The following is a 15383-nucleotide window of genomic DNA, read 5'->3' as shown; positions in this document are numbered from 1 at the left end:
AATGTTTTATTTGTTTCTGAATAGGTAGCTGCCATTGTTTTCTATGTACTGTAACGTAGCATTTCGAATGTGCGTTACAAGTAGGTTGTTGAGCCTTAGACAGAACCAAAAATTATTATTTTCATGAAATTGAGTACGATAAATTACGGTGTTACGTCCAGCATATCACTTCTCTCTATTTTTCCTACTCGCTAACTCTACCACAGTTCTTACATTAATCTCATGGTCTCTGTCCTGTCCTCTTATCTCTACGTAGTCTCACGCTATTCACTATCGCGCTTACTCATCAAATTCCATTCCCTACTCCTAGCATTGTCACACCTTTTCTGCACCCGTACGTTTCACGTCTCGAGGAACACTCCTATTCTAACTCTCAACAACGTCACATCTAGACTTCTTACACAGCTTCATACAGCACACTTCGTTTTTACCGCCATCTGAGCTTCCTCGAAATAAATATATAAGTAATATCTCAAACAAACCCTACGTTATTCAATCCTCATCCTGATTTCCGGTTGTTCTGGAACTTAAAAGCGAAGCCAACCAGTTTACTCTTACCGCTCAGGAGTAACTGTACTCACGGACGTAACAACGGAAAGAGATCCAAAACGGGAGTCACGCATCCGAAATTCCGTGAAGGGATAATTTACGCGATATCGAATAAGATTTATTTAAGGTTTTTTGTTTCTTAATGTTCTTCGAGTTTCGAGGGCATCAAAGGAGGAGTTGGTGATCATTTCGAAGAAATTACAGAGTAGCGAAATGGCGCTAATTTGGAAAAAACGATGCCGAGGCTGCGAAGGGGGAGCCAGCACAAATTCCCGCAGCGAGGGAGTCCAAGGCGGATAGTCTAGTCGATAAGCTTAAAATGGTCTAAAATAGAGATACTGCTCTTAAAATTATGTGCGATAGCTCATTGGATTCGGAATGACGCCTAGACAAATGTGCTAAAAAAGTTTATCAGCACATAAAAAATTGCGAAAGTTATAAACAATTAAAGATGAAAAAAAGGCATTTCGTTTTTCGCCGTTATCTCATAGACCATTCATATTTCTGAAATTTTAAAAAAAGATTTTTAAAGAGAAGGAAAACAGCATAAATTCATTGAAAAATGACATTATTTATAAATAAACAACTGCAACGTTAATATATTTTATTATTCAACAGAATTGCCTTGAAGGTCTATAACCGTATCTGCATTATTTGAAAAGTGAGAAATCATAAAAGTTCCAAAAACATCGAAAAAAACATCAGTTTTTATAAACAAATGCGCATAACAACAGATTAACAAAAACTACAAATTTTTTTGATAACTTACTTAAAAGATATTTAATTCTTTATATATATTATAATAAGATATATAATTCTTTATAAAATCGACCGAGATGTTCATTTTCGTATCTGTGATAGTTTAAAAGTTATATTAGTTTTTCAGTAGACAAATGAAGCAGCCGCTGCAACTTTTATAGCACTTGTTTTTCACAATTACAATAAAAAATTGAACAAAATTTTTTTCTATACTTTGTTATATATGTGTTACGCCCCGACGTACCGCCTTGGCGTACCTTTTTCAAAATTCCATTTCATTTCATTTCTTTAATTTCTTCAATGCACAGATATTATTTCATCAAAATCTCATATTCTAATAACGGCGAGTTCCACCCCTCTTGGCAAAAGTCACGTAGAGACCAACAATGATCCCTAGTATAAGGTTCAAAATTGTTTCTTATATCTGGTACCAAGAGCTGAGATAGGAGACTGCTGAAATAGCATCAGTAGCGCTCAGCCTGGAAATATCCCTCTTTTTAAGTTAAAACTATAACCAATAACTAGGATAAACCACTACCTTTGGAACCACCAAATTAAAATAGATTACTTATTAGGATGTATGAATGAACGTGTGAACATTGTATGTAAATATCTCTTGTTCATATTTTCAATGTGTTACCGACGAGATTGAGAATCGTCGGAACACCGTCGAAGAGCGTGAAGTAACGGTGACCATGTGGATTTGGGCACCAGGAGGTCGCCCTCGAAACTCATTGGCTAATTACCGTTGTAACTAATTACAACTGCAGCTCCTTGGACCCTCAGGCCCAAGAAGCCGCGTCTTTCGTCTGTCAAGTCGCGATGTGCGTGGACGTCAACCCGTATTAGCCCTTCTTGAGCTGTAGTAGTGTGCGGAAAATCTTAGTTGTGACCGGCCTAAAGTCTCGCGCTAATTCGTCAAATTCGAGCATTCAGTTATTCTGTTAGCTGCAAAAGACTCACTTTCTTCTACGTTTTCATCTTTTCTGTGCTTTATTAAATCTCATCATTTCGAGAATAGACATTTTTATGCCATTCCATTTTCCGTAATTAAATTGAGTTCGGCCCTGATTCAACCAAATCAGGTAATTTTAAGTGCTTATAATAATAACTATATTATCATTTTTAATAAGTAATCTTTGGAATCATTTTTAACATATATCAAAATCAACAATTGACGCTTCGAACCATAGCTTTCGGTAGTAAAGTCTCATTCTAAAACCACAAAGACTAAGTGCCTGACGTTCAACATCGTTCGATTCATCAACTCTTCCGAACTTGAGGTGAGGCCCTGGTCCAGAATTCTACTGACGCGGACCGACACGATCCGACGGCTCTCAATCTCGTCGACTGATTCACCTAAAGATAAGTCAATTCGAGTGTTAATCTTCGACATTGAGCGAATTCTTGCTTCACCTTTATGATCAAAATTTACTTCTGTAATATTCATTTAAAAGCAAGTCTAGAATTGGTGGCTAGCTTCACTCCCCCCAATTAAATCATACTTATTGTTTCCAAGATTTAACAAACAAGAACTAACAACAGGAAATATAATTTATTTAAGATTATCTAAAAAGAGAGATACAATACAATAATCACGACCAGCTAGTTATAACCATCGTTCAGAGTAGATGTTCCTGGTACCAAATAATAATATCCTTTAAAACAGAATAACACATAATTTGCCAAAACCCGCAAACGGTCAAATTTAGTGATTCTGCAGCTTCTCTGCATTTGAATATAAATTCGTCCGTCAGCGTGGATCATTATATAAACTTAAACACTTTATAAATAGTTACTTTCGCTTTTACGTCATTATCACAATTCAGTGTTATCAGACATTTCAATCACCAAATCGTACAGAATATACTTTATCTTATACCAGTCAAATCATATTAAACCATTTATTTTGAACGACCTTTTTCCCATTTTCATTATTATAAAATTGCCTCAACAATTTAAACAAACCTCACAGACCTGTACAGGACTATAGCAACACGATCCTAAAAATTACCGGCTTATCGAAAGGTAGGTCTTTTCTTAGTTTTAATTTTTCTTCATTGTCGTTACGTGGGAGCTTGATTATTCAATTAATCATTAACTACCACCGCTCAGTATACACTCTCACCCCCACGTAACATATGGTTGTTTTTTTAATTTTTAGAAGTTTGAGAAAAAAAATATAACAAAGTTAAAAATTTGTTTGTATCAAATTTAAAAGTTAATAAACAATGGAATTGTTGATAAAAAAATTTTTTTTTTTGTTACTTTATAGAAGACTGTCAATTATGATTTTTAGATGAAAAATAATTTCCCAACTAATTATTTAAACAATAGAAATATAAATAAAACGATTATAAACAAATAAAAATTGTTGTTAGGGGAAAATTTTTTTTTCAAAAATCATAACATTTATAATATAATAAAGTTGTGAAAAAAAATTTTGTAAAAATATTCAAATAATCAATCTGTTTGTAAAAAATTTATGAACAAATGACGGAAAAAATTTTTTTGCAAATCAATTAATATCTTGTATTGATAAAAAAAAATGATAATATTATGATTAGAAGAAAAAAAATTTTTTTCAACAGCATTACTTGGATTTTTCAGTTTTTGTTCGAGTACAAAAATTATTAAACACAAAGTATGAATATTTCTTCAACTTTTATGGCGTGATATTGTTGAGTATGTATATAAAAAAGGTTCCACGAAGCGAAATAAACTTCTCGCAAAAATTAAGGGAACAACAAAATTTTCGCAATTTTTTGGTGATTTTCAACAGGCTGTATTTCAGTGAAAAATGGTCGTGCAAGAAATAAAAAAACAAAGCTTTTGAAGCTTGAAGACTCTAGTTTTTGAATTTTTTGGTTAAAAATTTTTCGAAGCACTATTAGCCATGCAATCTTTGGATAAAGCACGAAGAAAAAATTTTCAAAATTTTTCACATTTTTTCTTTCGCTCTACGGGCATGGAAAAATTTTTCCGAGCTAAACCAATGCATAGGTCGCATAGCCTGTTTATTCAGCTTCAAGATGCTTTTTTTTGAACCTCGATACGACCATTTGTCTTCGAGATATCGAATTTTGAATGCCAAAGGATCCTTTTTCACTCAACTGCCGATATCTCTGGAACTACTGGTCGCACAGCGAGCCGAAGGGCAGTTTCTTTTTCTGCAGAAAATTTCCTACAAAAATCTGTCAAGGTTGATGTCAAAAAAAATTTTTTTCCATCTGTAGCGTTAACGTGAAAAAAGAGCAAAAAAATGCCATTTTGCCTTTTTTTGGATAATTGACTGTATCTTCGTCAGTATTGGGGGGAAAGCTTAGGTTAGAAGAAAATTTTACAGCCTAATGTACCCCAAAGGTCCCCCTGAATCGGTAGATCGATCGGTTCAGCGGTTTTCCTGGACCGATTGATTGAAATTTTTAAAAAATCAAGGGAACAAGGTTTTTGTTTCTTATGGAACCTTGTTCTCTTAATTTTGTCAAAATTTCAATCAATCGGTCCAGGAAAACCGCTGAACCGATCGATCTACCGATTTAGGGGGACCTTTGGGGTACATTAGGCTGTAAAATTTTCTTCTAACCTAAGCTTTCCCCCTAATATTGACGAAGATACAGTCGATTATCCAAAAACTCTTCAAGAAACAAAAACCTTGTTCCCTTAATTTTTTCAAAATTTTAATCAATCGGTCCAGGAAAACCGCTGAACCGATCGATCTACCGATTCAGGGGGACCTTTGGGGTACATTAGGCTGTAAAATTTTCTTCTAACCTAAGCTTTCCCCCCAATACTGACGAAGATACAGTCAATTATCCAAAAAAAGGCAAAATGGCATTTTTTTGCTCTTTTTTCACGTTAACGCTACAGATGGAAAAAAATTTTTTTTGACATCAACCTTGACAGATTTTTGTAGGAAATTTTCTGCAGAAAAAGAAACTGCCCTTCGGCTCGCTGTGCGACCAGTAGTTCCAGAGATATCGGCAGTTGAGTGAAAAAGGATCCTTTGGCATTCAAAATTCGATATCTCGAAGACAAATGGTCGTATCGAGGTTCAAAAAAAAGCATCTTGAAGCTGAATAAACAGGCTATGCGACCTAAGCATTGGTTTAGCTCGGAAAAATTTTTCCATGCCCGTAGAGCGAAAGAAAAAATGTGAAAAATTTTGAAAATTTTTTCTTCGTGCTTTATCCAAAGATTGCATGGCTAATAGTGCTTCGAAAAATTTTTAACCAAAAAATTCAAAAACTAGAGTCTTCAAGCTTCAAAAGCTTTGTTTTTTTATTTCTTGCACGACCATTTTTCACTGAAATACAGCCTGTTGAAGATCACCAAAAAATTGCGAAAATTTTGTTGTTCCCTTAATTTTTGCGAGAAGTATATTTTTACGACAATTATTCAAACATTTTTTTTCATTTACGATGACGACGGAAGTTCGAGAAAATTTTGTTACTTAACAATCGTTTAACTTGTTGAAAAATGAACTTCAAGTAAAATTTCCAACGGGGATAAATTTTTTGAAGTGTTCAAAATGCACCACAATTTTTTCAAATTTTTAAAAAATATTCAATAACTTAAAAAAACTAATCAATGTGTCGTACTCTCTTTTGACGCTGCGCGCGCGACCTAAAAACGAAGCGCGGAGACCCATTTTCAGCGTTAAATTAAAATTATAAATAATGGAGATAGAGTTCCGGGAGCCAGGAGTTTTTTATTGAAAATTTCCTCCTCTAGAAGAACCTTTTTTTAAAATTTCAGAAATATGAATAGTTTATGAGGTATTGGCGAAAAACGAAATGCCTTTTTTTCAATTGTTTATAACTTTTGCAATTTCTTATGTGCTGATAAACTTTTTTAGCACATTTGTCTAGGTGTCATTCCGAATCCAATGAGCTATGGCACATAATTTTAAGAGCAGTATCTCTATTTTAGACCATTTTGAGCTTATCGACTAGACTAGGAAGAAAATCGGCGGGCCGCAGCCTCTCCCGCCTTCACCTTGCACGCTGCTCGTCGCAAAATTCCGTGGTTTAACTAACGAAGAGGAAGCACTTCATCCTGCTGAGCACCGGATCGCCAAGGACTTGCGAAAATGACGAAATTAAGATCTGTCAGTAGTATATATACGACAGTTCTGGACCACACAATGGCGGCGTTCCCCCCAGCTCCCCCCTAGCTCCCCCCTCGCTCGCCATTCGTCCTACGCCGCTCCCGCCCCCTCGCTTACCTCACGACCCGTGGCGCTCCCCCCTAGCTCTCTCCTAGCTCCCGCTCGCTCCCCCCTAAACCCATGGCGCTACGCCCTCGCTCCCCCCTCCCCCGTTGATCATTCCGCGGTTTTCCGCATGATTACTATTTTCATAGGATTCGACACACACACACGCGCACTCGCAAAATTAATGAATTCGAAAATAAATAAATTAATTAATTAATACAAAATAGAAATAAAACAATAACATCGATATATAATAATATAATGTAACGTACTTTGACGTTACGGAAAATAAATATGGATCCGCGAGTTTAATTATCAAGTCAAAAGAAATCAAGAGCGTGAATAAAATGTTGTGAAAATGCTTTAATGCAAGATATGTGTTTCTCGTTTAAAGTCTGAAACAAGACTGTTTTTGCAATAATGTTGGTTGACGCAGCAACCTTAATCTTTTGAAAGACATAAGAGGTTTATAAACGTCTTTTATCCATGCTGACTACTAGATCATTAAAGAGGGGGCAAAACGGGTGATTTCACCCTTTGTAACACTACTCCCCCCCGAGGAAAAGAGTCGTCACGACTCGGAAAAGATAAAACAATTATAAAAGTGATCTAGCAGTCAGTGCTCAAAGGTGAGTTGGAGCTGTGGCTCTAAAAATTTAAGAACTCCCTTTTTTACTATCTGGCATTTGCCCACAGTCTCAAGGTAAACCACAGAAAACCTTGAGCAGATAGTTGAGCGTTAAATAATTTCAAAAATTTGTGTGCCTTGTTTTTACAAAGGTAAGTGTTATCTAGTGTTGTGTATCTTCATGAATTTGAAGACATCAAAATCATCCGGATCGTCGTCGAAAAGAAAATTCATTCCTCTTCAGGGAAAATAGTCCGGTGAATCAAACACAGATGAGTTCGACGAGGCGGGAAACCATACATGGAAGAATTCTGGGTCCTACGCAACGTAAAGGCTGATTCCCTCTGAGAACCGGCACAGGAAACAGGAAAAAGGAATGGGTAACTGAATCCAAGGCTTCTTCAGAAACAGCATACCCTAGAGTTTGGAGGACAAATGTGAGTGGTGGTATAACAATTCAAATTCACTACGTGAATTTGGGAGAATACACGAATACAATAAATTAAATATGTATTCAAAAGAAAAGAAACGATCTTATCTGAATCATTTCTGCGTCCTTCTTCAAAATAAGACCACCAGTCATCTTCAGGAATCGGGAAAAGATTGGATGGGAAAAGGCTGTGTCAAGTAACCTGAAAAGTACTCACAAAAACTGACACTTAAGGTTAATAAAATGTGAAAATCAAGCAATCGCTCATCGACCTCGAAAAATAATCGTGGCTTTTTTCACATTAATAAACCAAAGCCTATCCGATACATAACTCGATTCCGAAGAAGAAATTTCTAGAAGGAAACAAAACTTTTAGGAAAACAAAAGATCATTTTAAAACAAACAACTTCTTATATTGAAAACATCAGATCGTTGTTGTTCTCCGGCCGGCACGGACGCCGGCCGGGGCGTTTTCCCATATTTTCCTAAATAAATTCCCAAGACTCCCCCAAACTTCACCGTTGCTTGGCACTTTGTCGACAAAGTGCCAGACAATTCTTCCGACCAGCACGCCTCGTGCGAAGAGCGGCAGCCAACCGCGAGCCCGAAGAAGGGCTTGACCAGGACTCGACACTGATCGACACGGCAACGGTCCTTGGAGCCGCGCTGAAATCTGACTCCTTCTCAACGATAATAAATGTAAACTCTTTGAAAAATTTATTAATCAAAAGAAATAATTTAATTCTAATTTGAAAGATCCAAATGAAAAGAGCAAACCCATCTTAAAATCACTCTCTCTTATTTATAGAGCAACGCTTGAAGCAACATTAGGTTCGACGTAGTAAAATCGAGCCGACCAAAACCCAATTTCGTCTAAGCGTCATCACGCCTCGAACCTACAAAATGGAGACCAGCTACGCAAAATATCGATTGCAAGAAAATGAATTTTTTAAAACATAACCTTTCACAATCTTTATGTTTTCTCAATAAAGAAAATCTATTTTATCATTTTTTATGTCTTTTACTTAATTAAGTGTATCCCTTAATAAAGCAAGTATAAGTTAACTATATACTATCCGCATGTTAAGGAAGTACAAAAATCTTTAAAAACTTGATCGGCCGTAGCTTCTGCATTGATAACTAAAACAGGAGCCGATAAAGAAGAAAAGGTTTGTTTTACTAGCCAATCTTCATGAACCTCACGAATAGTTCTGAGTAGCTCTAAAGAAATACTCGATTCTTCCTCACGAGAACGGGAACTAACTCGAGCAAAAGAAGTTTCTGGGGAAACTCGCAAATAAACAATCAAATCTTCTCTGAGCTCAGACGAGCGAATGAGAAGATCAAAATTTTTCATCAATAAATGAGATTCGAAGTCGCGAAAATTACCTAACCTTCGACGAGCTTCTACAAAACAATTGCTACTGAATATCGATCTTTCCATCACCTTTACAGGCAATGAAGTCGTCTGCAGATGTCTGTCTAACATGACCATTTGAGCGAAATGCTGAAAATAATAGCAATAACGATCTGGGTCCTGAAACATCAAATCTAGAAGATTAATTCCAGCTACATCTCGATATTCCTCAAGAGGTTCTAAAAGTGTACAGACCTGGCGATCTGCTAAAAACCTCTTGGTGAAAGTTGTTTTTCCGCATCCGATATTTCCTTCAATGATGATCGTAAGCGGTCGAGTTTTACTCAAATGAATTCCGAAAGGTAAATTCTTCTCCCAATCGATAACCGACTGTAAAGAAGGCCAAATCGATCACAGTCGTCAAAGGTGTTCGTTTGAAGATCTAACCTCGAAGGACGTTCCTGGTCTTGGAGAGACTGTTCCAGGTTGATCTTCAAATGGAGCAAGGCGATCCAAGTGAACCACTTTCTGACGCGAATGAGGAGATCTTCGGATTCTATAAACAACATCATTTATCCGGTTAACCACTAAGTAAGGGCCTTCCCAATTTCTTTGTAGCTTTGGACATCGTCCTTTCTGTCTTCGAGGTTGAAAGAGCCAAACAGAATCTCCAGGATTAAATTTTAAATCTCTGGCTCAAATATCATAACGAGTTTTTAATTTATCTGAAGCGATAGAAATTCTATTCCTAGCAAAGTGATGAATTTCTTCTAAACGTTGTTGTAATAAAAAGGCATAATCTGTTTGATGCTGTCTTTGCACAGGAACAGGGCCTTTCTCTAAATCTGACGGAAGTCGAAGATTTCTTCCAGTAAGCATGAGGGCTGGCGTCTGCTTCGTCGTCTCATGAATCGCAGATCTGTAAGATAAGAGGAAGAAAGGGATCCAGGAGTCCCAGTCTCTCTGATTCTGCTCTACAAAGGACGACAAATACTGTAGCAAGGTTCGATTCAGCCGCTCTATCATGCCGTCAGATTGCGGATGCAAAGGAGTTGTCCGAGTTTTTCTAACCCCTAAAATCTGAGTAACCTCTTTCATTAAGGTTGACTCAAAATTTCGGCCTTGATCAGTATGAAGTTCTAGAGGAACTCTGTGTCTACAAATAAACTCTTTAACGAATGCCTGTGCTACAGTGGAGGCTTCTTGATCAGCGAGAGGAACCACTTCAGGCCACTTAGTAAAATAATCAGCAATAACCAGAGCATATTTATTAACAGAATGGGTTATCGGGAGAGGTCCGAGAATGTCCATCGCTATCCTTTCAAATGGAGCTCCCACGTTGTAAATTTGAAGAGAGCTTTGTCCCTTCGCGCGAGGTCCTTTCTTTGCCGTGCAGATTCGACATCTTCGACACCAATCTTCAACGTCCATCCGGCAACGGGGCCAAAAGTAGAAGTTGCGAATTCTGCCCAAAGTTTTATTTGAAGCGAAGTGTCCGCCTGCAGGAGAATCATGATAAAGAGCAAGAATCTCTGGAACTCGTGACCTGGGAACCAAAAGTTGCCACTTGATTTCTTTCAAGTCTGCAGATTCCCATGTTCGGTATAAAATTCCATCAATGAAAAGGATAGAGTCCCATTGAGCCCAATAAATTTTTAAATCTGACTCGGCTAAGGATATATCCTGCCAGTCCGGGCGAGTTTCTGCTTCTTTGCAAGACTTCACTTGATTCAAAGTGTCGTCCTCTTGTTGCGATTTTCTCCATTCCTCCTGGTTATTTTCGAAAGAAATCTTCCGTATTATAAGAGAGGGGTCACGATTTTTCTCTAATCGTGCACACTGTTTACACTCTGGCATTTCCTCGCAGGGTCTTCGAGAGAGAGCATCGGCGTTTCCATGATGAATTCCTGCTCGATGACGAATGTCAAAATCGTACTGACCGAGCCTTTCTAACCATCTAGCTACCTGACCTTCGGGTGATTTGAACGAAAGTAGCCACCTGAGAGAAGCATGATCTGTACGTATCAAAAATCTCCTGCCGTACAAATAATAGTGAAAATGTACTACGGTCTTAACAACAGCTAAAAGCTCTCTACGAGTGACACAATAATTCCTCTCGGTTTTACTCAAAACTCTGCTGAAATAGCTTATCACTCTCTCTTGACCTCCCTGAATTTGTGACAGAACCCCGCCTATTCCTGAAAGAGAGGCATCCGTATCTAAAATAAAAGGAATTTCGACCTCTGGATAAGCTAAAATCGGCGAAGAAATAAGATTTTCTTTTAATTTCTTGAAAGCCTCTTCGCATTCCGGGGTCCAGTCAAAAGGAATCTTGATTCCGGTCAAGTGTTGGAGAGGTTTAGCTATACTAGCGAAACCTTTTACAAATCTTCTGTAATACGCACAAAGGCCTAAAAAGCTTTGAATTTGTTCTTTATTCTTAGGTGTCGGCCAAGAAGAAACCTTCTCTATTTTGGATGGGTCGGTCTTCACACCTTGTGCTGAAACGATATGTCCGAGGAAGCCTACTTCTTTCTGGAACAGATGGCATTTTTTCGGGCTCATTTTCAGACCTGCTTGCTTCAGCCTAGCGAAAACTTGTCTGAGATTTTGAACTTCTTCTTCAAAGTTCTTGCCAAAAACGATTATATCGTCTAAATAAACGAGGCATATTTTGCCAGTGAGCCCATGGAGAACAGCCTCCATCATTCGTTCAAAGGTAGCCGGGGCATTACTCAAACCAAACGGCATAACCGATGTTACGCCCCGACGTACTGCCTTGGCGTACCTTTTTAAAATTCTATTTCATTTCATTTCTTTGATTACTTCAATGCACGTATATCATTTCATTCAAATCTCATATTCTAATAACAGCGAGTTCCACCCCTCCTGGCAAAAGTCACGTAGAGACCAACAACGATCCCTAGCATAAGGTTCCACTTTCGTTTATTTAGCTGGTACCAAGAACTGAGATGAGAGACTGCTGAGTTAGTATCAGTAGTGCTCAGCCTGAAAATATCCCTCTTTTTAAATCAAAATTATAATCAATAACTAGGATAAAACACTACCTTCAGAACTATCAAATTAAAATAGATTACTCATTGGAATGTATGAATGAATGTGTAAACATTGCATGCAAATATCTTTTGTCCATATTTTCAATATGTTACCGACGAGATTGAGAATCGTCGGAACACCGTTGGAGAGCGTGAAGTGACGCTGACCATGTGGATTTGGGCGCCAGGAGGTCGCCTCGCTCCCCATTGGCTAATTACCGTTGTAACTTATTACAACTGCAGCTCCTTGGACCCTCGGGCCCAAGAAGCCGCGTCTTTCGTCTGTCAAGTCGCGAAGTGCGTGGACGTAAACCCGGATTAGCCCTCTCGAGCAAGAGTAGCGTTTGGAAAATCTTAATTGTGACCGGCCTAAAGTCTCGCGCTAATTCGTTAAATTCGAGCATTCAGTTAATCTATTAATTGCAAAAGACTCACTATCTTCTACATTTCCATCTTTTCTGTTCTTTACTAAATCTCGTCATTTCGCGAATAGACATTTTTATGATATTCCATTTTCCTTAGTTAAAATTGAGTTCGGCCCTGATTCAAGCGAATCAGGTAATCTTAAGTGAAAATAATAATAATTACACTATCATTTTTAATAAATAATCGTTCCAATCAATTTTAACCTATCATCAAAATCACAAACAGACACTTTCAAACTTTCGATAACAAGATATTATTCTAAATTCACAAAGACTAAGTGACCAGCGTTCAACATCATTCGATTCATCAACTCTTCCAAATTTGAGGTGAGGCCCCTGGTCCAGCATTCTACCGACGCAGACCGACACGATCCGACGGCTCTCAATCTCGTCGACCGATTCACCCAAAAGCTAAGTCAATCCGAGTGTTAACCCTCAAAAAATTAGACGAATTCTTGTTCACCTTGATAATCAAAACTACTTCAGTAAATTCACAAAAACCAAGCATAGAATTGGTGACTAGCTTCACTACCCCCAATTAAATTCCATTTATTGTTTCCAAGAATTAACAAATAAGACTAAACGATTAAATATATATATTAAATATATATATATATTATATTAAACGATTTAAGATAATCTAAAAAGAGAGATACAATACAATTATCACGACCAGCTAGTTATAACCATCGTTCAGAGTAGATGTTCCTGGTACCAAATAATATTATCTTCTAGAATAGTATAACACACGATTTTTATAAACTTGAAAACTTTATAAATTGTTATTTTTGGCTCATATATATATTTATCACCATCGATTGTTACCAGATATTTCAATAACTAAATTGAACCAGAATATACTTCATCTTTTACCAGTTAAATCTTTTTAAACATTTATTTTGAGCGACCTTCTTCCCATTTTCTTTATTATAAAATAGCCTCAACTATTTAAACAAACCTCACAGACCTGTACAGGTCTATAGCGACACGATCCTACAAATTACCGGCTTACCGAAAGGTAAGTCTTTTCTTAGTTTTAATTATTATTCATTGTCGTTACGTGGGAGCTAGATTAGTCAATTAATCATAAACTACCACCGCTCAGTACACCCTCACCCCCACGTAACACCTTGAACTGCCATAATCCTCCTAAACCCGTAACAAAAGCTGTTTTTTCTTTATCTAGAGAATCCATTTCAACCTGCCAGTATCCGCTCTGAAGATCTATGGTGCTGAACCAAGTTGCACCAGCTATCAGGTCGAGTGTCTTGTCGATTCTTGGTAGAGTGTAAGAATCTTTCTTCGTTATATCGTTCAGCTTCCTGTAATCGATACAAAATCGTTTGGATCTGTCCTTTTTGTTAAGAAGGACGATTGGTGAGGCCCAGGGACTAGACGATGGTTCAATCACATCGTTCTTTAGCATGTCTTCCACAAGCTTCTTCACCTCTTCTCGGGCGTTGAGAGCGAGTCTTCGAGGAGCTTGTTTTATTGGCGAACTCTCTCCGACGTCGATCTTGTGCTTGACAGAAGTACATCGGCCCTTATCACCACTATCTTTGGCGAAAGAATCTATAAATTCTAGCAAAAGAGATTCAAACGATTCTATCTGAGCTGAATTCAACGAAATCGAAGATTTCTCAACAAGGCTCTGTAAATGTGAAGGGAAACGTTGTTGCAAATCATCCTCTGAAAGTTCTATTTCCCGAATTCTAGGAGGAGTCCAATAAATTCCATTTCTATTTGTACAAAGAGTTATTTCGCGATTGTTTGAAGCTAGTGAATTTTTCTTAGTCGAGATAACACAGTTAGGAGCTGTAAGAAAGTCTATTCCCAAAATACCTTGATCCTCCATATCTGCTATAAAAACCTTATGCGGAGAGTCGATACACCCAAAAAGGTTAATTTGGACAGTAACCTGTCTCAAAACCGGGGTCGTCTTTCCAGTCGCCGTTCGCAGAGAAAAAGAGGGAACAATCTGGTCATCGGATTTAAAGAGATACGATCGAACTACGGTTACTTCTGCGCCCGTGTCTATTACCAATAGACAATCGACGCCATTTACAGTACCGCGCGCGTAAAGACCAGACTGTCGTAGACTTCTAATTAAAAACTGTTCTTTAAGAGGGCTTTCACTCCTAACAATCTGCGATGATTTTCGCCCCGACAAATCATCTGGAATTAGTTTTTTGGGTGAGTTCCTGTTGAAGAACTCGACTGAGGATTTGCTTCCCCTATTTCAATATTTTTCTTACGCCAGTTATAAGAGTTTGGATTCGAGCCTTGCATAGGTTCTCTACTAATTTTTTTAATTAGAAAACAATGATTGGCGTCATGGCCTGTTTTTTTACAAAATATACAAGTCAAGCTGGTTTGACTTGTCATAACCGCGTTCTTAATTACACGCTTGTTTTTCTGGTTTTGAAAAGAACCTCGATTTCTTGGTTTAAAATTACTTTTGTTATTTTTATTTTTATAATTTTTGAGGTTTTGATTCCTCCGAGTGTTCAAAACTTCGTCTTTCTGAGGTGTTTTCGGACACCTCAATCCGACGAAGCTTGTTCAGCCCAAAATATTGTTTCCTCATTGCCTCCACCTCGAGGGCTTTGGCCGTTGCCTCCCTCAGAGAAGTGAGGCCCGATGTTCCAACGGCCATTTTAATTTCTGGATCATTGATTGCGTTTAAGAAAGCTTGTGTCGCTAATAAATTACGAGACGGCTCGTGATCTGGCAAAGCTATACGAGAAAGCCGTTCAATATCTTGACTAAGAGACGCGAGGTCTTCGTCTCGTCCTTGTCTTCTAGTCTGTAATTGAGCCGTGTACAGTTTCGTCAAGTGGTCCTTTCCGTATCTTAATTTAAGTGCAGAGCTAAGTTTCTCATAGTCGGATATTTCTTCCTCAGACAATGCCGTTAAAACATTCAAAGCCGGCGTTCGAAGACAAGAGGCAAGACTGTGGGCCC

This window comes from Neodiprion lecontei, chromosome 6 (assembly GCF_021901455.1).
Source record: "Neodiprion lecontei isolate iyNeoLeco1 chromosome 6, iyNeoLeco1.1, whole genome shotgun sequence".
Classification (NCBI taxonomy): domain Eukaryota; kingdom Metazoa; phylum Arthropoda; class Insecta; order Hymenoptera; family Diprionidae; genus Neodiprion; species Neodiprion lecontei.
Note: the sequence above shows the minus strand (reverse complement) of the source record.